Source organism: Pipra filicauda, unplaced genomic scaffold (assembly GCF_003945595.2).
Source record: "Pipra filicauda isolate LSUMZ 115617 unplaced genomic scaffold, ASM394559v2 scaffold36_size6622888_pilon, whole genome shotgun sequence".
NCBI classification, from domain to species: Eukaryota; Metazoa; Chordata; class Aves; order Passeriformes; family Pipridae; genus Pipra; species Pipra filicauda.
Window position 1 is genome coordinate 346,456 of NW_024104498.1, and position 26,331 is coordinate 372,786.

The 26,331-nt window shown below is 41.6% G+C and overlaps 1 long non-coding RNA gene across 3 annotated transcripts in view; it reads left to right on the forward strand.

Moving 5' to 3' along the window:
- LOC114000084 overlaps positions 1-26,331 on the forward strand; it is a 144,039-nt gene that overhangs the window by 70,017 nt on the left and 47,691 nt on the right. Inside the window, exons 1-2 of one of the 3 annotated variants that reach the window (XR_003545108.2) lie at positions 13,015-13,082; positions 16,906-17,056. This is a non-coding gene — a long non-coding RNA (uncharacterized LOC114000084). Of the gene's footprint in view, positions 1-13,014; positions 13,083-16,905; positions 17,057-25,104; positions 25,485-26,331 lie in introns of those variants that run through there. The other 2 variants (XR_005564833.1, XR_005564832.1) reach the window with 2 other exon arrangements.

Here is a 26,331-nt window from a genome sequence, read left to right on the forward strand (position 1 = left end):
CAGAACAATGAGAGAAAGAGCAAGAACATAGTTTTGCTTTCTGTGTTGGGAAATTCACGTTGAAAGTGTGTAAGCAAAATAATGGGTTAAAGCAGAGAAAACGTGTGCCTGTTGTTCTTTAGTAAAATACCAGCCATGCCCATGACTTATTGGTGTGAAACGCTGTGCGTGTCCTGGGTGATGATGTAGCAGTCTCACAGACAGCATGCAATGTGCCAGTTGCTATGGGAACAAGATGTTTTTCATTGAAGGGCCATTAAAATGGTGGCATATAAATAACATATGTACAGTACATTGTCTTTGAGAGCCGTTCTTGTCCAGGAATTGTAAGCACATGCTTTCATTCCTCTTCTCTCTCTCTCTTTTCCCCCCTTATCTGAATTCTTGTATATTTTTGATGTCATATGATCAGCCTGTCTCATTTTTAGCACTTTGCCTCTTTGAAGCTAAGGAGCTGTGGTGCTTGCAGACCTGATGTGGTACAATAAGAGGTGCCTGAATAAGATGCTTGTTGTTAAGGACTCAAGAAAAAAGCAAGTAAAATGAGTGAGAGTCTCATTCCACGACTCCGAAGGCTGACACTCAGTTAAGACTTAGTGAGTTAGAGTGTGAGCTTCAGAAGGACAGAGCAGCGTGGGCATGCTTAAATGCTTTATTCTGCTTAACTTTAGGCAACAAAGTAACTCAGGGGACTTCAGTTAGATAATTTATTGAATTAAACAAGGTTTGGAATAGTTTCCTGAGCTGGAACTTGGTGGTTCAGATCAGTGTGAGAACAAGTCACTTAATACTTGTAGACATAAAACGTAGCAGAGACTGTTGCCACGTTGCAGCCCATGTTGAGGAGTCAGCAGGGCTGAGGCAGCTCAGGGGTGATTCCACTGCCCTGCAATCAGCAGGGAAGGCAAACAGCTCTTCAACTGTTCTGCTGTCCACAGTAGTGGGCACGGGAGATGTGGTTTGTGTACTGAAAATTGAAGAACTGTAATTTATATGAGAAATTTGTGGAGCTGTTTCTAATATTCAGTGAAAATTTCTTGAGGTTTCTGTGACAGGCATTAGCTGAAGCAACTATGGCTCACTTGGGTGAGTAGCTGGCCCTGTGAAAGGGGGATCTTAGGTCTTTCAGTATTGCTCACTGCCCTGAGAAAGTCATGAAATATACTGATGGAGGAGGTGCTTTTCAGCACTAGTACTTAATTGCAAAGGAAATGATAAACCCCCTCTAACTGTTGGAAGTGAACTGTTGTAACAGGAATAACACTCTAACTTTCCCTCCAGTCAGTGCTGTGTAAGAGGAAGAAGAGTGTCATTAGAGCATATATTTGCTGGGACTGGCATCCCATGGGTTGGACACCAGCAGCAGGACTTTTTTGCCAGACTGTGATGTACATTCATACACACAGGCAAGTGTCTCACCCCAAGGAGGTGTGTTCATGGATGTAGGTGTAGTGATCCTGGTTGGTAAAGCCATCCCCTGTACCAGCTCCTCTACCAGCCAACTCCTCTAGTGGCTAATTTAGCCGTTCTTTCCAAGAGGAAAATAAGCGGAAATCTCTTGGGGAAGTTCAGCAGAAATTGAAATTTAATACAAAGTAACAGCAGAGTCCTTGAACAGAGTAGTGAATGCATCCAAACACCAACCTACTGCTTCCTCTGGTTCTCTTGCTGCCACAAGAGTTCTTGCGTCTACTGCTCATTGTTATTTTTTCCTTTGTTTTGAATTCTTTCCAAACATTCATTTTCAGTAGTATTTCTGAAGAGTGAATACTTGCATGGGCAGTCAACGTGCGACAGGAACATTCATTAATCAAAACAAATTCAGTCCCAAAGTTCATGGTAGCAGAATTCCACTGCCAATTATCCCGAGTCACTTTGGAGCAGCAGATAACATAAATGAAAGAAATGAAGGAGCTGTGGCACATGGGTAAGGTGGTGTCTGGGTGATGCTCAGCACTGTTTTTTGTATAAGGCACTAAGGAATAAGTGGTTGTCTTGCAGCTTCAAAGAGGATTTAGTCACTGCTAGTGAGAAGCACACAATTCCCAGAGGACAGCCCTCACTGGAGATGGGAACCTGCTCTTGCATTTTCCTGTCCTGTATTAGAAATTAAAGCTGAGTCGAATAATAATCAGATATGGAGCTCACTTGAAACAACTGTTCAGTCTCGTTGATTCAAGGGCAGAAATGGCAGTATTTACTCCAAGGATTCTGGTAGCAAGTAGTTGCTATTGAAAATTATATTCTTTGCAATAGTTTTATTTCCAATTCTACGAACAGAAGACTGAGGAACTTCTGTGACAGTGTGTGATAAATATGGGCAAACACTGAATTTCTGTAATGGTTCTATGTGTATACAGTCATAACAAAACCATACATTGAAAATCTCAAGCATTATCAAGGTTGTAAATTCAATAATTTAAGAGCTGGAATTAAAGGTTTAGAGAGCAATCTTAACTTGATTCCAGTCTTGTATCAGAACCCATGTAATCTGATAGTGTTTTTAATAACCTGATGACTATTTTTCCTATGGTTCCTTCTTAAAAAAAAAATATATATATATCCATAAGTTTAGCCCTACTAATATTACATTCTTGGACAAATGAAGAAGCTAAAGCTGAACAACTCTTTACTCCTCTTTTCCCAGGGAGGTGAACAATTTTCCGTCTCAGAAAAGTCTGGCTGTCTGCTGTGTGTGTGAGGTGTGTTTCCATCCCTGCAGATGGACAAGTGTTTGTGTGAGGGAAGAGTGAGTCAGTAGGATTCAGTGAACTGGGTTAACACTCCTGAACTCATCCCAGCATCCCTCTGTGGCAATGGATGATCCAGTCAGCTCGTGTCTCTCTCTCAGGTAGCTGGTAGGGAATAAGAAATACTGGGCCAACAGTCTCCCTATGCTAAAGGTGCTTCAGGATGATGGCAGCAGAAATCATTAAATGGCAAAGCTGCAGTGTGCCAGTGTTGTTGCTCTTCTGTAATGACATAAAACAGAAAGCAAAATAAAAACAAAATATTCATTAGACCAATTAGAGGCTCATCTTCACCATCCCTTATTAAATCTATGAATAATTAAGGAATAATAACCCCTGTTTTTATTGTTGAAAGAGGAGGGTCCTTCCTGTGCACTGCTCCTTGGCTCTGTGCAGGCCTGGGTTTGCTGCTTTAGCACACTCCCTTTTTCCTGCAGCTGTGTCTGTGTTGGTGCCTCTGGAACCAGGCACAGTTTTTAGGTGAGTGGGGGCTCCTGGAGCTCCAGCTGCTCCCGGGAGTGGGTTGAGGAGTGGTGGTGTCCCGTGTTCCACGAGGGGATGTGGCTGAGCTGGCTTCTCCTCGTGCTCTGGTGGAACTGTGGTGATGGCAGGAGCAGGGATGTGTGGGTGGGACATCCTTGACATCACTCCTTCCTCAGCTGCTGCTGTGCATCCCTGCTGCTATTGGAGTGGCAAAACTATCCCAGGATTCTGCTGCTGGTTTCATGTTCCTGCTCTCAGGCTTTCTCTTTCTAAAGTTGCATTCGTATTGATCCTTCCAACTTATTTATAAGAATACTGTATAAATAATTTCTCTTCCTTCCACAAGCTTTTTTTCTTAACCAACTTCAAGAGAAAAGCTAAAAAAGATGTATTGTGTTTTCCAGAGGAGGAACCCTGTCATTTTTTTAGTGTGCATGTCATGTTTCCCATACTTCTCCAATAACTAGCATTAAGAATTTCATCTTGGAGGAGACCCTTTAGGCTCCCGAGAAAATGCATGGATTTGTAGAAGGTGTTTGTCTTTAGAACCAGCACAGTGTGTGCAGAGAGCTTTCGTTTGCTTATCATCTAAACATGAAGAATGAAGACAATGTTCCTCCTCTCTAACAGGTTCGATGCAGTTTCAGCACACAGGGTATTTTGTATAATGAATACAAGGCAGGCTGGGTAAGCTGTGTGTGTTGACAGTCCTGTTTTATGTGCCCAAGGTAGGTAAAGAAGTGGGGAAAGGATAAATAATTACATATATACATACTTTGAAATCACACTAAGTACTCTTTGGCATCCTGTGAACGGGAAAGCACAAGTTAAGATGTCTGAGTGGAGTGTAATCCTTGAACCTGATGTACACAGAAAGAAAAACTTTGTTGACTCTGTAGAGCAAGGCAGAAAAGATATTTCTCTGTGGTGTGGCTCTGCTTAATGGAGTTATTTGAATTTAGCTTCATCTATTCAAGTTATGTCTGAGATAGATGAGAAAAATTTATCTTTTTATATGTTTGCTGCTGCTGGTTATGGAAAAAATGATATGCTGTTTATATAAATAGATAGTATTTAACTTTATTTTCTTCAGTCCTTTTACTTCTTTGTTGCCAGCAGAAATATATGGTGTACTAGGCTTTTTCTGGTCTAAATTGGACTTTTTTCTTTATCTGCACGCTCCTTGTAATGCAAAACAGTAGGCAGTGATCCATGCAGGCTTCAATTTATAATATTAATACAAGCCATGTTCCATGCTAATACATCACATTAATATTAAAGCAAGAAGTGTAAGACTGGTGAGTGCTTAATCATTTGCAATTAGCACCTAACAGCTAATTCAGTGGAGGGCTTTTAGAAAGAAAAAAGTGTGTATATGGAGGGGGAAAAGGGGGGAGCAGTAGTTTGCTAAATGCTGGTTGATTTAAGTTAAAGTATTTAACACTGTGAAAACTTAGTAATTAGAAGAGTTCTTGTCACCAGTCAACTTTTCCTTAATTGATCATTTAAAAATAAAATAAAACCTTATTCTCCTTAGAAAAGAAGCAATGGCAGCATGAATCACAAAGTTCCTTTACTGATTTAGTTGAAGATTGTTCTCACTGTTCTTATTTCAATCATTTAGGATTATATGCTCAAGGCCAGAATCTTGGCTGTAGTGAAGTGCAGAGAACCATATTTCCTTTCTTAGGTTGTTCATGGATATAGGAAATGAATCTCATCAGCCTGTAGCTGAGTTCTCCAAATCAGATTGTTAAAAAACTGATCTACAAAATCTCATAGAGAAGGGGGTTGTTAAATATTAAGTGAAGCATCTTCCTGGTGTTCTTCCCATGAGTCTGAGGAGTGTTTTGTTGTAGGCTGCTCTTCTGGCATCACCACAGCCTGAGACTGCTCTCATCAGGGCTTGTCTGTTTTAGGGAACTTAATTTTACCAGGTGGAGAAACACTTACTTAAGATTCAAAGTGCCAAACCTTTAGTATTGAGGAAAATTTTATCCAGAAATTATCAAGTAAATATCAACAAATTGTCTTTGTCATGTCTGTCATGCCAGTCACATTTCAGGAGCTCCCTGATGCCACTCATCCAGTTGTGTTAATGTCTGCTACAACTTCAGTATGTTCTTCAAAATGCCTTTTTTGAAAAGGTTTGAGTGGTGCTCAGAGCAAGACTCTGCAAGCGGGATGCTGCTCTCTGTTCTGAGCTTCCCTTTTGATTTTCTCTGCTGCTTTGTCCAAGACTTCACACTTCCAGTTGAAAGAACATATATATATATATATATATATATATATATATATGTAACTAGAGGAAAAAATGCATTGCCTCTAACTATGGATGTGAGTGCATGCTCTTAGGAAGAGCTTATAGGGTTTTTTGGTAGGTTGTTGTGTACCTATAGTGTACTTATATACACTGTACTATGTTTTTATGAATCACAGCTAAAAACTTTTGATACACATTGATGTCTGTAAAGAGCAAACCACATTGTTGAGGTGGAAGTAGCTTTACTGTCAACAACTTCGAGGAGAATTATGTGTAATTTCATGTATTATGAGTAATCTGAGGAAATTTACTGTGTAGATAGGAGCTAAAATGTCTTACCTCCCACCTCTCCCATCTTTTTCACTCCATTCTTCGTGATTGCCTGGCCTGGTACTCTGCATGATGTTCTCATTTTATGTTTTCTAGTCTTTCCCTTTTGTCATGGCAGTTTGCATTCCATTCCTTTCCCAGCTGCTCGTGCCTGCTCTGTGTGCTGAGCTGGGGGCTCCCTGCCAGCTTTGCTCCATGCACACCCTGAGCTGAGCACACACAGCCTGTTGCAGCTCCTGGATCCTGGCAGGGTGAGCAGAGGCTTTGCAGAACCAGGGCAGAGGTTGGCAGCCCTTCCTCTCTGCCCCCCTCATGCTGCCACTTCCCAGCAGCTCCTGTGCCCTGGCTGGTGCTCACCCCCAGTGGGACAGGGGGAGAAGCCTGAGGGCTCTCAGGTGTCCTGTGTCTGCTGCTCAGGAACAGAAATGCTTCCAGGAGCATCTCTTCCCTTTTCTCTCACAGGTCTTCCAGGGTGGAGATGCTGAGTGGTGTTTCTCAAATACAGTCTCACAAGCTTTGACAGTTGGAAAGTTCAAAAATGCTCACAAAAGTGGAAGGGGTGGGGAGAGGGAAGCTTACAAATAGCTCTGGGCAGAGTATGTTACCGGATTATTACTATAAAAAACCTGAAGAGCCATAAAATGATAGGGAACAGTGAAAAGCTGGATCTGGCTCATTTGGAGGCTCAGAGGAGAAGGCTCCTATTATGGCAGCAACAACCAAATAAGTACTAGATACAGAAATTAGCAAATGGCTCCAGCAAGAATCATGAGAGCTTCATAAGAGCGTGTTCCTGATCTTTTCCTCTCTCTTTGCCCTTGACCATCAAAAGTTGTCTATCCTTGTTTGAAGAAAAGCAAGAGGGAGCAGGATGATCAAGGAAAAAAAACAACACCGAGGAGGTGCTAGATTCTCTAATTTGTTTATTTTGCTGTGCTTTAGAGAAAGATTGGAAAAGCTGGTGGGGGTGGGGGAGAGAAAAAATGAGGTAGAAGAAAGAATTTTCTGAGAATGGTTTCAAAATTGGAAAAAAAAAGAAAAGTAAGTAAAGTTAGCAGCCCAGAAAAAGAGCAACTGTATAGTGGAAAAAGAGCAACAAAAGATGAAACAAATAATAGGAGACCTGACTAGAGAAAAGATGAAACAGAAGAAAGCAAGGGAGAATCAAAGCAGGAGAAAGTATAGGAGAAGGATACACAAGGGGAAAAGATTCAGAGATGCTGTCAGGAATATCTCACCAACAGGAAGAGGGGGTGGCTGGGCTTTTACTGGAGGGGCAAAGGAGGAAGAACAGAGGCTGCATGAATGTGGTGAAAAGGTGGCCAGTGTTAAAGTCCATCCGTGTGTGTGATCTCCTGACACCTCTGCAGACCTTGGCCAGGCACTCTCCTGTTCCCCCTCCTGCTGTCAGCAGAGCAGCACTAATGACACCCACTAATGACACCCACTAATGACACCCACTAATGACACCCAGTGCCTGGGCCACGCTGATGGGAGAGGGGAAAACAATCCCTGGGGAAAGGAAAGGACAAACCTCTCAAAGAGAAGTCATTCACCTGTCAAATTAGTGGCTTTAATGAAAGTGGATAGAGACTAATGAAAGGTTAAAGCTGTAAATTGCAATCTAACAAATGGGTTCACAGGAGACAGATCTCTTTTTATAGTAAGAAAAGAGATAACACTGACAAAATATGATTACCTTGGAGAGCCCACGCCCAGGCTGCAGTTCCCTGAGCTGGCAGTGTGCTCTCCTGCTGCCCTGCTGGGCTGGGCACTCTGCTCCTCTGGCAGGATTGACAGACAAACAGCTCCTCATTGATCCCTGCACTGCCAGAGCCCTTTGATCGTCACACCGAGTCTTCAGCAATATATACCATAATGATATCTCTGCCAGGAGCCAGGCTCTTCAAAATAGAATCATTAAGTCCAGTCAAAAGTCTTATGTTTACATTCTGTGAGGGGTTTAAGGAATTATACAGGAGGTAAACTTATACAGCAGAGTGAGTATGACAAAATTACAACAAAATCATAAATAAAAATAAGATTGGGATTTGGGTTCTTTCATCTTTTCTATCTTGTTTTTTTCTTTCTGGGATTTTTTTTGTTTGTTTTTCTATGGCTTTGGTGGTTGTTAGGGAGGGGCAGGAGAGAGCTGCTCTGCCTGAGCCTGAGACGTGTGAGGGCATAGAAAAAGAGCATTGTAGAGCCAACAGGGCATGTACAATGCTTTGATTGGGCTGAATTTTGTGTCTTAACCTTCATCTCTTTTAGAGGCTTCTCTCTTACGTGTTTTGGTTTTCCTTTATTCTTCCAGGATTTTTCCTGCAAATTCTTCATGTCTCGCATGTTGCTTATTGCAAGGACTGGTTCCACCAGCACTGGCCTTGTCACAAGGAGGATGTAATGAACTTTTAATTTTCAAGTTCTCTGAGGCAGTGAACTTTTTCTCTTTGTCAGTGTTGGTGAAGGGCACTCTAAATAATTATGAATAATAAAAATTAAGTTGCTCAGGTGGGAAGGACTTGCTTCAAGAGGTTACATTCTGCTGTGTAATTATTTAATTTCACCACACACCACCAACTGCTTGCACATGTCGTGACTTCCTTAAGGTTTGCTTATGTTGCTGTTCAAAAGTTTCAGGCAAATCAAGAAACTTCCTTTTCAATCTGTAGAAGAGAGATCATGAATATTCTTTTCTTCCAAATAAGATGCAGTTTTAAGTAGGACATGAATATAATAAATATGTTGTGCAAGGGTTATACTTCTAATTTTTCAGCAGTTCGGGTATTTAGTAATTTGGTGTCACATCAGGAAGTTTTAATTTGAGTGTTTTATTGTGCCATACATTTAGTAGCAATCTGATACTGGAGAGAGGAAATTGCTGCAGTCCCTATTCTTCATGGTTTGTTTGAATGAATAATTAACTCTCACACATGATTAATTTAAAGTATTTAATAATAAAGCATTTCAGTACACCTCACATAACATCCTGTATCCCTTTCCCAGTGTGCTGCATATGAGGAGTGTGTCAGTCAGAAGTGGCTGCAGAAGAGCACAAGTGCTGGTGGTGCAGAACAGGGCACAGAGGGCAGGGCACTGCCCCTGGTACCCAGCTGAGGGGCTGCTGCAGCAGATGGAGGGCTGGGGGAGGGAATGCAGTGAGGACAGCTGCTAAAAAATCTTTAAAAAGGAAGATATGCATCGATTTTAAGGTGAACCAGAAAGAATGAGGTGGTTAGTCAAATTTTGTAAGGAAGAAAGGAAAGACTGGTCTGGTTACATCAGGAATATCAGAAGATCCAGTGGATTGTCAGCTGTGTGGCCTGTGTGTAGCTTTGTTGCTGGCTAAGTCGTTTCATGTGCTTGTGTCCCAGGTTTTCTGTGTGCAGCAGAAATATTGATACCTCTAAGCATTTTGAGATCATGGCAGAAAGCTCCAAGAATTCAGGGTATTAAGTAGCATTACCAGGTCGTACCTGAGGGATTGCAGCTTGCAGAGAGTTCTGTGCCTTTATAAGAAATGGAGTTTGAAGCTGGTGCCAACCCCAGATGGTGAGAGGTGGAGTGTGGTTTTGCAGACAGGGGTGGTCTGGTGCTCTCCACTCGTGATGGAACACTTAGAAAGGGAGCATTGCTCCTGAAAACAAAACCCTCTGACGTGGTACCTTGAAAACAAAAAGGAGAATGAGAATGAGGAGTGGGAAGGAGTAGAAGAGAGGAATTAAAATATGGCTTTGCAGAGCCCTGGAAGGCTCAGGTTTATGGCATTTTCTGTGCAGTTCCTGGGAGGAGCCCAGGAGGAGCACTTGGGCTTCCCTCTTCCAGGAGCTCTCAGCTGTGCAGGGACTCCTCCTCCTTTCTCAGATGTATGGTTGCAGTAGCCAGGAGAAGTATCACCTCAAAACTTTTCAAAAAAGCTGATATTATACCATGTCCTTCCACTAATGATGAGTGCTTCCTGAAAGCTTACCGGAGAGCAAATCCATCACAGCATTTCTGGGCAAGCAAACAGACTTTTTAAACACAATCCACATTAATATCCAAAAATCTGGTGCTCTAACAGCGTGAGTCACTGAAGCTCCCACTGGTTTCTGTACAGAGCTGAGTGTTTCTCAGGAGGTGCACAGCAGCCTGCAGCAGTGAACCAAAGCTGGGCTCTGTTTCAGTCTTGTTCCCTGGGTAGAATGTGTCTCCTTGGGACTTCCCGCTGGCTAGCTGGGGACTTTTAAGCAGGTATGGGGAAAAAACCTGTTGCAGTTTTCTCATAATAGTTTTCATTTTTGTTTTTACAAGATACTTCTGTGTTCTAACCTGTGTGATTTATCCCAGAGCCTTTCTTGCTCCTGGCTTTGTAAGCAGCAAGTCAGTATGTCCAGAAAAACTAACTCCGTTGTTTTGATTGCATTTTTTGAATAAGGTTTTTTTTAACACCTTTGACATTTCTAAATAGGCCAATAAGAAGCATAAACAAAGTTAGCTGAGGTAGAGGCATTTATCCAGTTCCATGTGGTCTGTCTTTTCTTTCCCACTGAAATCCCATTGGAGTCTCTCTTCCCACTCAACATGGGCAGATCAGAGTCCAGGCTGGGACTGTCCTGTAAATGATCTTTGGTTTATGAGAATATTGTGCAAAATGTGAACCCGATCCAAAGCTTGTGAGGTCTTGGGACTCTTTCCATCTACCTCAGTCAGCTTTGGAGCAGGCACTGTGTGGAGGAGGGAGGAGGGATCTGAGCTGTTTCTGGTGGAAAGCTCCTCAAGGACAAATAGTCCATAAAAAACTGACTCTTGCTCTCAGACAGGAGACTGGGGCCAGAATTGCTGGGAAATCTGCTGAACAAGTTCTTGGCACCTCTGCTAATGGAGTTTCTTCAGATATTTGCTCACTGAAAGTTATCCTTGATATCTTGTAAACACAAACTATCCACTGTTAACTCCCTGGTAAAGTGACGAGTACAGCTGTAACTTTGTCACAGAGAAACCTAGACCTGAATAATTGCAGTACAGTTTTGTGAGTGTCAGATATGATAGTACTAGATACAAGGCCAGAAAGAAGAGGTTTTACCGTTGGTATGAGTAAGTGCAAGGATAGATCCCAAATGTGACATCAGTTTTTAAGGAAAATTCCATATTGGGTAAAGCTAATATACATTGCATTGTAATTAAAGTGTAAATTTCTTCTCTTCTGGCAAGTTTTCTGGTTTTTGGTGCATGTTAGGAATAACACACGATGTTTTTATGAAGTTCTGATAACATTTAAAGACTGCAGTGCTCTGTATTGGATGGAGTACAATTTGTTTCTGGTGAAGTCTTGACAAGTCTCGAGAAGAAAGATCTCTAAAAAGCAAAGTACAATTTCTGTCATAGGGCTTGTCATTTTCCCATGTTATCTGTTTATGCAGTATGGAATTTTAAAAAATAAATTATATAAATATTTATGCAAATGATGATTTATTATTCAGTAATCAATCTTTGTTGGGTACATTATAGCATAATCAGTTGTATGTTAAAAAGCATTTCATTTCATGCCTAATTAACATATTATAAATTGAGGAGAGAAAATTAAATTATTATGGACAGTTTGCAAATGTAATACATACAGTGTTCTTCAATAATTGCATGAATATTGGATGTAATGTGATGTTTCCTTCCACCCTCTTTTGTGCTCACTCTGTGCTGATGGAGTGGAATGGATGGGCTCTGGGGGACGTGTCTGCACTGCCCTGGAGCAGCAGCAGATCCCATGTTCCCATTTCCATCCAAGCCATCCTGCAGGGGCAGGAGCAGTGGATGGCCCAGGCTGTGTAAATGAGATCAGCCCTGGGTAGGCGTCTGGAATTCTGAAACACATCTACCTTTTGGGGAGAAACTTCCTGTAACTTGGTTATTTTGGCAAATAGCTGCGTGGTTTGGGCCCAATCCTCCTCTTTTTTAGTCAGTGGCAGAATTCCCGCTGACTGCACTGAGGAAAGGACAGGACTCCAGAAAGTGTGTGTGGAGTTTGGCTGGGCCTGATTTTACAGCCCTGTGAACTCTGCAGACAGTCCTGCCCCAGAATACCCCTGCCTTGCTTTGTGCTATTCTTGCACTTCACATAAAAATTTGCTGCCTTCTCTAAAGGGGAGTAATGATTTCTTGAGCAACTGCAGAGACAGTATGTGTTGGTTCCTAATATTTTCTTTGGGATCTGTGACTCCCCGGGAATTTGAAGCCAGCCGTTTGCATTGCACTTATAGTGCTTAGGACCCAGGATTGCTGAATAGACTAGAAACTTGACTTTTGTCTAATTAAATGTATTTTATAGTGGGAAGTTTGATATGATGCACAGAGCTGGGGTTAAAAACACGCAGGGCAGAGCAGGACTGCTTAGTTTGGTTCAGCTGAACGATGCAAACTGGCTTCCAGCAGAGCTGGTGCTGTTGGCTGAATAACAGAGTAATCTGTGCTGTTTAGAGATAAATAATAATACATGGTACTGAATTCCACTGACAAATGAATCATTTAATGATGGAGATTATATAAACATGCATGTTGAAAAAAAGCCTTGAGAAGTAAAGCTCCCTTCAGTCGATAACAGGACAGTTTTGTAAACCACTTAAAGCTGTGATAAAATCCTACTTGACTGGCCCACGAGCAGATGTGACAAGTTGAATTTATTTCCTCTCTTACCAGGAAGCTTTGCAGGAAACTCTTAACATATGGTGCTTTTCACTTCCATCTAGAGCTATAAATGTTATTGGAAAAGGATGTTCCCAGGAGCAGCAAGTTTCTGACGTTTCTGCCAAATGGACTCCAAATGATCCTTCTGTGGTTCTGAATTCCCCAAGTTCTTAGGAGCTGGCAGCCAAGAATCTCTGATCTAAACACAACTCACTAATTTAATTATTTTATTATAGATCTGTAGAAGGCTCTTGCAGACCAGTGACTTTGCATCTGTATTGGATCTAGCTAGGCAGGAAGCACGAGTTAGAGGAGTATAAATATTTTGTTTCTTAACTGCTTTTTGCTTGAAAACTTGGAAACCATTTCACACACAAATCAGTCACACAAGTGTGAATGCAGGGGAACGGGAAATAGGGATAAAAGTAACATCAACTTGTATTTGGTTTGTATTTTGAATGTTTGTGTTTCCTAGGAAGACCAAGTAGCCTGTGCCTGGCAGGTAGAAGTAGTAATGAACTTCATAGCAAAACATTGTACAGCTGCACTCAAGCTGTCCCCTTGCCCTCAGGATAAATTAAGTACTTTTGTGGAGAGTAAGTAATTGAATCTTTTTTATCTGGTTTATAATACACAAGTTCAGAAGAAGCAGTGAAGTGTATGTTTTTGCTTAATGTGGTTCTGGAATATCTCACGTTAAGAAATTAAATGGCTAAATTTTGCAACTTTTCTTTAAGAACATTAGCAAAATACAAAACCAAAATAACATTTATTCTAAGATCATGAACTTACATTGCAGGAGAGTTTCGTTTGTAGGTTCAGGTGGAGGATTGAAAGAGAAGGGAGAGGGTCATGTTTCAGGCAGGACCTGCTTTGGAATGGCTTTAAAAAGAGGAGGAATATGAGCTGGAGCTGGTTAATCAGGACACTGTGAACAAACCCCCCATTCCCAGAGCCTGGGCGTGCCTGGGGCAGTGTTTGGTGGGACCTGCAGTGAGTCCTCAGGCTCTGGGGGGTCACCAGGGGGTCTTTTGTCAGTCAGCTCAGCTGTGAATAAAAATTTAGGCAGAGGCTGATGCTGACAGGAAGGTTTGGAGTTCCCTGGACATGGGATAAAGGTGTGTCTGTCTAACACAGATCCAGTGTTTGATGAAAGAAAGGATATCGATTTAAAATGCAGCTTGGGCTGGGGTGTGACAGTGGGATTTAGCTTTCCTCCACCCCTCAAAATGGGAGTTTGCACTGGATGAGCTGGGGGAGGAGGATGACATCCAGAGAATTCCTCTGCCTCTGTGATCCACGAGCTTTTGTTTATGGGAGTGTGTAGGGGAGAAAAAATTAGCGGATCAAACTGCCAAAGAACTTCGTTTTTCAAACAAAATAAGAAATAGAAGTCCTTGCACCAAAGAAAATGGTGATTTATCTGATATCACAAGGCTTGGGATGGGTCCAAGTATTATATTTCTGGTTCATGAAGGATGGAAAGCAAAAATGGTAATGAGCAGTGTTGCTGAAATTTCTACTGGTGCTCTGTAGACCAGGAAGAATTGGAAGTGCTGAAAGGCAGCATATAAAATAGGGCATGAACAGGAGTGATAAAACACTGAAATCAGGGATTGAAAGCTGAATGTGAGTGGTTAGAACAACATTAAAAAAACCCAAAAAAACAAAACTCCAAGGAATCATCATGAGAAGGGGGAATTCTACCCATGCACACTGGAAAAATCAGTACATTGTGTTGCTGAAGAGAAGAACTATCCTAAGGGGGGAGAACTGGGTGAGAATCTAAGACCATATAAAAGTAGTAAAAAAATTCACAGTCATGCTCTTGCTGTGTGGCTAGTCAGGACTTTAAGAACTTTGTTCTTCTCCTCCTTGGAAGTGCCAACCTCGTTAACAGTGATGGAAAAACACAGAGAAAACATTTACCCTTCCAGGGTTGGCTTCTGGCAGGGCACTGCTGATTCAGCTGTGGTACTTCATCTTGCCCTTCTGATTTGGAAAAGATCTCCATTGATTATGTAAATTGGAAGCGAATATTCTGCAAGCAGGTTATGGCATCTCCCTTTGAAGTGCCTGAGCTGCAGAGGGAGAGTGAGCCCAGGCCATGCTCGTGCCCAATTGAGTCCAGCCTGCAGCATCCAATGGAAAAAGATTCATCCCAGCACTTCCTGAGTGCCTGTGTGCCTGGACACAAGGCAGCAGCACTAGTTCTAGTTGTGGACACCAGGCAGCAGCACTAGTTCTGGTTCTGGACCCCACCCAGCAGCATTAGTTCTTACTCTGCTTGCTGTGCTGAGGGGTAACTGAGTCCAGTTCAGCCCTCACTGCCCAAGCCAGACCCACATTGTTGTTAACTAAGTGTAGCACAGCTATAATAGCATGAATTGTAATATATCACCTTAATTTGTACCTTGTGTGGCTGGTGCCAGACTTGTGTACTGAGGCATCGACAGCACCTGATACCTCTCTGAGCTAAAGATTATTTTGTCAATTCATAAATGGTACTGAACATTTGCTATCACGTTTTACAGCTTCAAAACATATGACATAATAATATTCCTTAACAATTTAACTGTCCTAAATATCTGTAGCTAAGCACTTGATTTAATCTCAGTGAGTTCCTGGGTGTTAAATAAACACTACCTCAAGAGAAAATGATTATTTTGTTTTCATTTTCATCAGTGCAACCTCACTGAATTCACTGCAGTGCATCTAAAAATACAATTTGGACAGTAATTTAGAGAATTTTCATATGTAGTAGAGCTGTTAAATCTCAGTAAAAATATTTTAGTAATCAATTGCTATTTAATTAACATGCAATTGCTGTCCTAGTAAATCTAAATTAAATCCCCATTTTAGACACAATTCAAAGTGTGAATTAACATTCTCTATTGATAAGTAGTATTATAATAGGCTTTCAATCCTGAGTTGAAGAAAAAAATCGATTGTAACATTAAGTTTGATTCAGTATAAAATTAATCACAAATATCTAGTGCACTGTAAGTTCCTTCTTGCACCTTCTCTTGGTCAGAACATCACAGTAAAGGGACAGATTGCATTTCCCCTTGCAAGCTTTCACCAGAAGGACTGCAGGACCTCCTCTTTCCCTTCCAAAGGCAGTCATGCTGGAGAAGAGATGAAGTAACAGTGGACAGATTCACGTGGCAGAGCCTGAACTCTGGCCTGCTGTGGGCAGATGTTCCAGGAGGACTCTCCCACCTCAGCCCTGCTGTGCAGGGAGCAAAGGACATCTCAGGGGACTGGGGAAGGAAGAGGCAAAGCTGTGAGAAAATGAAGTGCATTTGGGCAGACAGAAAAGAGAGATGTGTGAAAGGCACAACAATAATTAAGGACTGGGGAGACATTAGAGTCTTTTTAGAATCAAGGGCCAGGCTGGACGTGCCCAGAGGGAGGTGGGGGTTGGATGTGCAGTGGGAAGGCAGAGGCCCATGTGTTACCCCACTGATGGGCTCCTTGGCTCCAAGGAGCTCCCTGACCATGAGCACTGTGCCCTCTCCATCCCCTGGGTTCCAGCCAAAGTCTGAGTGATGCTGAGGGGTCACATATTTCAGCTGTAGCCAATCCCCTCTGCTAAATCCACCTGTCAAGGTGATGCCTCAGCAGGACTGGCCTCGGTCCTCTGTCACTGATGGGAGCAAATCCAGTCGAAGCAAATTGGAGCCAATAGGTGTTTCCTTGTGCAGTGGCAGGAGAATTAACTCATTGTCACTAAGGATATATCAGGACTTCCTATTAATGTCAGTTTTCAGTTTTATAACATTTTGTTAAAAGTTCCCTGGGGCTGTATTTGCTATACAGATTTTCAGAGAAGGAAGACATATTTTATATTAAGAGCTCATTTGGTTTATTGTTAGAGGATGCTTATGTTCAGAACTTACATGGATATTACTTTCAACAAGTAAAGACATTGTCTCCTTTATTGTAGCTACTAGTCTGCAAATGAACAATTCATCCAAATTTTCATTGAATACTTTTATTGGGGTTTGGACCAATTTCGCCAGAATTAGTGCTTCTTTCCTAAGCTCAACACTTGGCAGTATAGTCATGACTTAGATTTTATAATAGATGACTCTTTTAATATTACATGCTCTGTATTAATACCAAACTTCCATGTTTTGCTAGAAAAGGACTATATTTTGCCATCGGGTTTGAACATGCAACTTTTGCTAATTTAAATAAAGGTCAAAAGGACAATTTCAAGCCTTATAATAGATTTTCATTTGCCATTTTTCTCTTTATTATTCTAAGTGGATCTTTAAATGTCCTAGCTAGTTTTATAAGTTTGAAGATATATTACTTTGCAACAGTTCTACTTTGGTTTTTGGTTTTTATATCTATTTTCATTGCTGTCATTATTACTATTTCTCACACTGTTTATTTATGGTGTCATTTTAGCTTAAGGCCAGTCGAGGTGTGATTGTTCTGCCTTAAGCACCATTTTTCCCTGTGGCATGAAGACGAACACAGTGAACAGTGGAAGCTGCAGATTGTTGTTGCTGACATTCTGTTTATCAACAATAGAAATAAGCTTATGGCTCCTCTCAAGGTGAGCTCTTCCAGATGTTTTTCTCCTCTCAGACTTGCTGATGTAAATCAGAGGTAATACTATTTATTCCAGTTAAATACGGTGTTTCTCAATGAGGAGACCCTCCTGGTGACTTGTGCCATGTTGCTAGTCACACAGAAATATAATTGCCAAAAGTGCTCCCCTTTGCCTACAATTTTGCCATAGTTTTGTGTAGTCAGTGTTTCCCAGAGTCCTGCTGTTCCCAGGGAAGCAGGAACCCCAGCCAAGAGGGAAAACGAAGCACTGCTGTTTATTGTCTTTGCAGCTCTCCCTTGTGTGCCTTAGAGGCAGTCCATAGGTCAGGATAGCTTTGGTATCAAAAAAGGAGTGGAATTGGAGTCTGTTTCATGTGTTTACATGTGGAAGGCCATCACCTCGGTCTTATAGTTATACCACAAAGTTCTCCTTGTCTCCTGCTTGCAGCAAGAGTCCTCCAGCTTTCAGAGGCTGACTCTCCATTTTCTGTAGTTTCACCACGGTTTGATCACATTCTTTTGGAAATTGGAAGATCTGTTGAAGAGAATCCAAAATGGTGTTGCAGCCAATAAGAAACTGGGAGGAGCAGCTGATGCAGCAGGAGGTTGTGCTGTCATTTAGAGGGCCCTTGACAGCCTGGAGAAATGGAGCAATAGAAACCTCACAAAATCCAAAGAAGGTAAATGTGGGGTCCTGCAACTAGGACGGAATTAATCCATGACCCGGTGCAGGCTGGGTCTGACCAGCTGGCAGGAGCTTTGCAGCAAAGGCCTGGGGGTCCTGGTGGACACCAAGCTGACCATTAGCCATCAACATGCTCTTGTGGCAAAGGTTAACAAGCTCCTGGGCTGCATCAGGCAGCACCTTCCAGGATGGCAGGGCAGGTGATCCTTGCCCTCTGCTCAGTGTTGGTGGGATATCTGGAGAGCCGTGTCCAGCTCTGCCTCTCAGTACAGGGGAGATGTGGACACACTGGGGAGAGCTCAGCACAGGGCTGGGAGGGTGATTTACAGTCTGGCACGTGTGCCATATGGGGAGAGCCTGACAGAGCTGGGGTTACTCAGCCTGGAGAGAGAAGGCCTGGGGGGTCTCATGGATGTGTACAAATATCTGATGGGGTCAGTGAAGACAAGGAAGCCCAGCTCTGCTCAGCAGTGCCTGGTAAAAACACAAGGAGCAATGGGCACAACCTTACAAGGGCAAGGAGAACCTTCCTGGCTGTGAGGGTGATCAAACTCGAGCAGGTTGCCCAGAGGGATAATGGGAGACTCCCTCCTTGAGCGTATGAAGAACTGGAGAGGATGTAGCCCTGAGCAACCAGTTCTGAGCAGCAGGGCTGGACAAGGTGATGTTCAGGTGCCTCTGTGGACTTCAGTGATTCTGTGAATCCCTTACCCACACCCCTACTTACCAGATCCTAATATACATTCAGATCTTGCTGCCCCAAAGTCTCTCACCGTGAGAATAAATGGTCTCCGGGCAGTGCAGTGCTCAGCCCCCTGTCCTGGTCAGTCAGAGAGACACCTGGGTGTGATGGAGATGCTTGGAAACTGTAAAGGCGTGTGTTAAATGTCCTCCTTCCTCATACTTCTGCCGAGAGTTTTGTGGCTCTGCAGTTTTTGTTTGGTTACTTTTGCTTAACTCCATATAACTTGTGGGATGGTTTTGTTTGCTATTTTTTTCTGTAAATGACTGTGATTCTGTAGCTTTCTTCAAAGCACTTCATTTGTTAGCATCTGATTCACAATATAGAAGTTGTTTGTTAGTTTTGACCAGGCACAGAGAAAATACACAAAATATTTCAATTTATTTAGTTGAATAAGCAGAATCTTGAAAAATAGATCTTTTATTTCCAGTGCAAATACTTGTCTTCATAAATTCAGGATTTGCTCCACGAGAGTTTGCAGATACATCTTTTAAATTCACAAACATCCGTCCTCCTAGACCTGTTTGTTAAAATATTAAGATGGTGACAAACAGAAAGAAGTTTAAGGTTACTAATTTAAAGATATGCAATAATTTTTCCAGAGCCATTTCTTCATTATTTGCTCAGTTCTAATTTGGCCTCTTTGCCACCAAGACGTGAGCCAGACCCCTAACTCATTTTAAATAAATTACTGAACAAATGATAATGACTTTTGGTCATTATCAGCATGGGCTAAATTCATGCTGGTTTTCATCAGATGAAAGGCTGTGTCACACTCCGATTCCCTTGAGCCATCCAGTCCCTCAGCTATCAGCAGCACTTTAATTTTCTCTTAGAGACAGTATAATGTGAGCACTCAGCCTGGTTCACTCAGAAAATGTGTAATTTTTCATACTTTCAAACACAGATGTTCTACCAAGTTTCATCCAGAGAGGCTAAATCTACATTTTAAAGCAAGGACACCCTAGATGTTACTTTTGAAATAACATACAACATGGTACAAAGAAATAAATGAATATAATTGTATAACAAAAGTTATAAATCAGACCCAGGAGACAAGAATAACAAAATAAAAGTGAAAAATTCACCTTTTAATTACAGTGGTGAAGCCTCTGAGATTGTGAAAACATTCATTTGTATAATTCTGATGTATACTGTCCTTGCAGGAGAATTTGCAAAACATCTCTCTTGAATATAATCTTGCAGAAGAGAAAATGTTTTGGTTTTTTTTTTTAATTCTCAAAAATTATATGATATCATTCTAAGAAAACACTTACTGGCATGACAGTATTTTATCCGCTGAAATCACAACCAGGCCTTTAAAGAAGAACATTTCACAAGAAATACTTTCTTTTAAATCTCAATCTTAAATCTTTCTGTTAATTTATTTTTTTTTTCCTTATTAGAGCATAATAGTTTTTTCCTTTCCTAGATTTAGCATATTATTATTATCACACCACAGACCTTCTGGATGTGTGCTCCTAGTCTCCAGGACATCAGAAAAATTTGAAATTGTCCTGAGGATGAGTGAACTGTTGATATTTTTGTGCCCCTGGAGCGTGGCAGAGCAGGACGTGCCGAGCTGTTGGTGTGGGAGCTGCCAGGGAAGCCAAGGCAGGGACAGGTTCCCAGGGCCCATGGATGTCCCCAGTGCCCTGCAGCCCTGGGGACAAACAGCTCACAGCCTGACACACAGGGTTTGTGAATTTAAAAGATGTATCTGCAAACTCTCGTGGAAAGCAAATCCTGAATTTATGAAGACAAATAAAAGATCTGTTTTTCAGGATTCTGCTTATTCAACTAAATAAATTGAAATATTTTGTGTATTGTCTCTGTGCCTGGTCAAAACTAGCAAACAACTTCTATATTGTGAATCAGATGCTAACAAATGAAGAAACAGAGAACTTAAGTGAAGCCATAGGGGTCAAACCTGAACTGAGAATATTTGAGAGTCCTCCTGCAGGCTCAGAGGAACAGGCCCATGGACAGGGAGCTCCCACCTGCCCAGGGGCTGTGTTGGAACCTCACCCACCTCACTGGGTGATGGAGACAGAGACTCGATGGGCAAGTTTGGCTTTTAGCTTCGGGTTTGATCTCTTCACTATTCTACAGAATGTCAGTGCTAAACTTGTCACAGTTCTTTGTAGATACATTTCTGAAACGTTGCCAGCACTTACAGAGAGATTAATCTCTCCTTCCTCTCTGCAGGAGTTTTCTTGAGGAAAACATTTAACATATTTGCTCTTCTTTCAAGTAGATTTTGTCTTGCCCTATATAGAAATATCATGAGACGTCAACAAAGGGTATCTATATGCTATATAACAAACACATATCAGTTTAATATTGGCTTGTGAACATCTGACACTTCAGAAGTAGCAGAACTGTGATTCAGTTTCTCAAAAGAAAATGATACAAGGTAGCAGGCCCTAATATATTCTTCTGTGAAGAAATACCTGCAGGCAAGGATAACACACGTACTGTCACGTAAATCCTGCCACCTTTGCTCGGGGAGCTGGCTTTGCACACTCTTCTCAGGAGCTGGGGGGGAAGAGGAAGCTAAAGTTTGATGCAGCCCAGAAAATCCAGGGGGTTCTTGCTTTAACCTTTCATTTCTCCTGCACATCTTCATGGCACTCTGGATGTCACCTTCCTCACAAACAGTGTCTGTCTCTGGCCAGCCTGGTTGCCAGAACACCCCAGGTGTCTAATGCAGAGCAGAGACTGGCCTGGGGACACGCTGGTCCAGCACACACGTGGTGTCAGAGCCTCCCCAAGCTGGCTGGGACTGTTTCTCTGTGAGCACAGGAACAGGGGCCTGGTGGGATATGTGGGGAAGCAGCCGATGCTGTAGGATGTTAACAGTGTTTTAAAGCTAGAATCACAAGCTCCTGAGCTACTTTGGTCCTACAAAACCCACAGGGAAGCTTCTGTGAGGGTTTTGGGTAGGATGGGATGGAAGAACCTGAAAATTATGAAAATCTAGAGGTCAAAATTACTTCTGATGAATGTCATGCCAGATGAATATGTAAAAAATACGTCTAGTTACTCTTTCCCTACTTTGTACGTTACTTTTGTACTGAACTTGACTGCAGTCTGTCATTATGGATAGAAATATGTCTTATATCGTTTGAAAAATGAGGCTGATGATGAAACATAAAGCCTTCTGCTGCTTACAGCAACAGTTATTGGTGATGACTTTTCAGAATCCTTTTAGGATACTTTGGCTGTGGGTTGAAGTAATAACTGAGGGGAAAATATCAGAGCATTCAGTCAGACGGGATATAATATTTTTTCTCATTGAATTTAAATGGGAAATAAAAGAGATCAAACATTTCTGGTAAGATTTTTACTCCATAGAGTCACTGCTGTAACTTCATTGGCTTCATCAGGGCAGCATCCTGTATCTTCCATATTTGCTTACTTACCTGTGAAGTCAATCAGACAGAAAGGGTGGGCTGCTAATTAAAAAAAATAAGGTGTTGTAAACCTCCTTTAAGAAAATGAAAATTGGAAATATGTTATAGACTAATTTCACTTTGTAGCACCACGATTTTCAGTTTTAACTTCAGATTTTCCAGTTGCTTTCAAAATACGTGGAAAAAAAAGTCAGTTTGTAATTTCTCCAGTGTTTCTTTCATAGTTAAAACTATTGAGTTGTATGACAATGTACACTGAATATAGGAAGGGAGATTATCTCTTCTTTAGTATCTAATTGTTTTATTATTACTATTCTTTTCTTGTCTACAAATGCAGAAAATTTTAGGATTTGTTTTAAGTAAATGACATTATTTAAATTCATAAATTTGCTTAAGCCTCAGTGGGTTACTCTGGCTTGTAAGGCTATTACTTTCCCAGTTGCAAGCAATAATGATACTGCAAAGATATTCCATTGGAGAAAATATTTAAATAAACGCTCTTCATCCAAAAATGAGATGCAGCATATTTACATTTTTATTTGATGAAGCCTGTTCCTGCTATCTTTGTTCTTAATTTGGTCTCTAAAGAATTAGTAGTAAGAGGAAAAATAGTCTGTAAATATGTATGAAATCAAATTTAGAGGGTAGGCTAAAAGGTATTGACTGCCAGCAGTGCTGAACAGCAGGAGGCAAAATTTCCTCCATAGTTTTCTTCTTGGCTGGAAACACATTGCCTTCCATCTAGATTATTTAATCCTCCAAATGCACATCAAAGCTTCTCATCGGGTGGTGTGTGTCTTTACAGGCAGCTGAATGTCAAAGATCTAGCTTAAAGATTTTTTGAGAAATGTAAAACATAATAGATCCCAGATAATAACCCAGCAGTGGAGCTCCTGGGCGAGTCCTTCCAGCCAAGTATTGGTGCCACAGGTTGGAGTTAATCTTTGCGGCAAAAGGAGGAGCAAATCTTCTACGTGAGGATTTGTGACATCCTTCCAAGAGATGGAAACAAAGTGATCGAGTCATGTTACTGGACTAATATTGGCTTGTTAACAATTCCCATCTCTCTTTACACTTGTGCCTTGCCAGAACAATGGGCTGTGAGTTATCTCACTCCTCCAGCCCAATTAGACACTGGAAAAATGGATGCAAAATATGCATGAAACATTTTCCGCTCGAATATTCCTAACGGGATGCAGCTTCAGCACTGTCCCTCTGATTCAATTCAGTCTTTGGCAAGAGCTTATTCCTTCTAAGGATTGCATCAATTCTCATGAATGATTGTCTCATTCTTAGGGAGTATCTTAAAAACCTTTTTAACAATTTTGGTTTCTGTTTCTGAGCTTGAATTTTGCTCTGACATGAGTATATAGAATAGCCAGGCATTGGTGAGGAGTCCCACAAGGAGACTTTGCAGGAACGTGGAACCTAAGAATGTTTTGCATAAAAATAAAAAGAAAAGGGGCAGAAATAAAAAAGGAAGGAGGAATTAAAAAACCCACCCCTTTTCATTCTGCAGTGTAGATTTCGTGTTCTTCCTTTTTGCATTAAACTTTCCTTCATTTTTATTTGTTTAAGTGCCACTGATACAATATTTCCTATAGATGGCTCAGCTGTGACACAGAAATAAGGCTGATTACTCAGGGGTTTCATTTCACATCTGTTTAAGACAGCCTTATTTTTTAAATCCTGAGTAGTCTTGTTCCCATCTCTATCCATGACCTTCCCTTTCTTTTTTCTTCTGTTATCCTCTCCTTGCAGTCCCTTTCCTTTCAAGCAGCCTTCTCTCTGGTGGTGTGGAGCTCTGGTTGTGCTGCCTGGGCTGGCTGCAGAGGAGCCTGGCTGTGTGCTGGGGCTCAGGGCTTGCCAGTCTGTGCCCAGGGGGCGATGCTGTCAAGGGGGGGCTTCACTTCTGCCTTTGCTTCTCTCTTGGTAGGCAAAGGAGCCAGCATTTGCTCTGCTTTCTGAGTGCAGAGCAGCCAAACATCACCCTCAGTGCCTTTGACTGGGATGTGAGAGACTCAGCAGAGGCAGGGAATGATTTGTGCAGTGTGTGGCCTTTCACTGCTCATTGAAAACTGGTCTGATGAGATGCAAAGCCACAAGTCCTGTTCAATTCACTGGCTGATTTAAGGGCTCCTTGTGTCTGAGAAGTGCTCAGGGCTACTCAGGGTGAGACTGTAGCAGGGACATTACTTTGTTGTCAGGCCAGTGCAGAAGTGCACAAAATCAGCAGCACTGCCCAGTGAACTCAACAGTCAGCAAATAGTAATCCATCTTGCACGTAATCCTACACTAATTATTTACAATAAGAAGAAGATTTAACATCAAAGAAATGCATCACAGTGGGCATTATGTAATTAACTAAAGATGTATTGCATCCAAGCAATGGGGAACGTGCATTTATCACCTTGAAGCATTACTTTAATTTTTTCAATATTCTTTTAATATTCTTAGTGGTTTCAACATATTATTTTTTATTATTATTAATTGTTCATTTGACATAAAACCACCATAATACTATCTTTTTTTTCCCTTTTTTAAATGATTTCAGGAAACTCAGCAAAATTTCCAAGAACAAGTATAAATGACTGTAAATGTAATGCTTCTTATAGTCACAATCTCTGTTTCTCAGGCTAAGTGTGATTGCTTAATCCTTAAAGTGATTTGTTTAGAAAAGCCTGTTTTTATCCTGTTCACTAAATGATATCACTGAATACAGAATAAATATAGAGCTTGTAGAAGTTCATGGAAGATTTTTTTGGTGAAAAAATAGCTACAAAATTAAAATTAAAAATCCTTAGAAAGGAAGGGGGTTTTCTACTAAAAAACAAATTGATGTTGGGCAAATACAACCCCTTAATCTTTTATGTGGCATCCTCTGTGAACAGATTTTATAACAATTCTGTATATTCTGAAGACAGAAACTTGATGTCAGGGCCTTTCATCTCTGGTCAGCAGAGTAGTTTGTCAGGAGAGTTTTCAACTATAAAAGCATCAATAACTCATCAGAATATTTGTTGGGCTTTTCTGACAAAGGAAGCAATTGTCTGTCAAGAAGAATGGGAGTTTCCTTGCCTTGCCCAGGCCCAGGTCCCGCAGTTGCCGGGCTGTTCCCCTCCTTTGAAGCAGGACTGTCCTCACACTGCAGTGCTGGCAGCACAGAGCAGCAGGACCTGCAGGGCCTTCCCGGGGGGACACAGGGCAGTGACACCGGTAAGGAACGGCTCACACAGGGCAGTGACACCGGTAAGGAACAGCTCACACAGGGCAGTGACACCGGTAAGGAACGGCTCACACAGGGCAGTGACACCGGTAAGGAAAGGCTCACACAGGGCAGTGACACCGGTAAGGAACGGCTCACACAGGGCAGTGACACCGGTAAGGAACGGCTCACACAGGGCAGTGACACCGGTAAGGAACAGCTCACACAGGGCAGTGACACCGGTAAGGAACGGCTCACACAGGCATCACACCCAGGGGGACAGAAGGAAACTTCAAGAATAAGAGTTCACAACTGGTGTTCCTGGTTGGAAATGGAGCTGTTGGAGTCCTGAGATGCCGGTGGGTTGGGAAGCCCTGTGGAGAGGTGAGGATTAACCCCTGGGGACCCAGCAGATCATAACTGTGCATGGAAATAAACAATCCAGCTGCTTAAGGGTTATAGGAATTTAAATGCAGATAGCACTTGGTAATAATACCCGAGGGACTGATGTTGTAGGCAATTTGTGGAGGATGCAGCACTGTAAACTTAGTTTTTGGTGCTGGTTTCCTTAGAAACTGGAACAAGGTATTATTCAGGACACAAAATAATATCCTGTTTCAGTGGCTGAGGATCTTGAACTAAAAAGTAATTGATTTTGCATGAGGCAGTGGATTGTCATGTGCTTTTTCTAGGAACTGTTATGGCACATGTCTGTATGTTGGAATTGTTTCTGATCTGCTGTTTTAGTTCCAGTGATCTCACTCTGTAAGTACTGAAACTGTTGAAAACTGTTTAAAATTAGCTTTTAAACCATTCAGGGGGTCAGTTTTAAGTACTTCATTAATAATCTAATCACTCCCCAAACATGCCCACTGTTCTGCTTCTTATCAGGAAATAAATCTTCCCGTGTATCTCTGTCATGAAACACCACATTTGATGTGTTTAGCAAGTAAATGTGTATAAAGTACATCATAGACTTATGAATAATCCCTTTTGGAATATGGGATAAACACAGATAAAGAGCCAGGGAGAACTGTAAATAGTTGTGCCTACAGGGAGGCATTGAGGTTATTTCCAGATTTTTTCCATGAAGTTGCAGAGTACCTGAATGAAGCATTTCTTCAGACTGTCTGGTAAAGTTGTATTAGAGCTGGGCAGTGTTGCTCTCATTTGTGCACCTATTTGAACAGTTAAGTGTGTATATAAGAATGTTTAGAACACGTTCAAATTT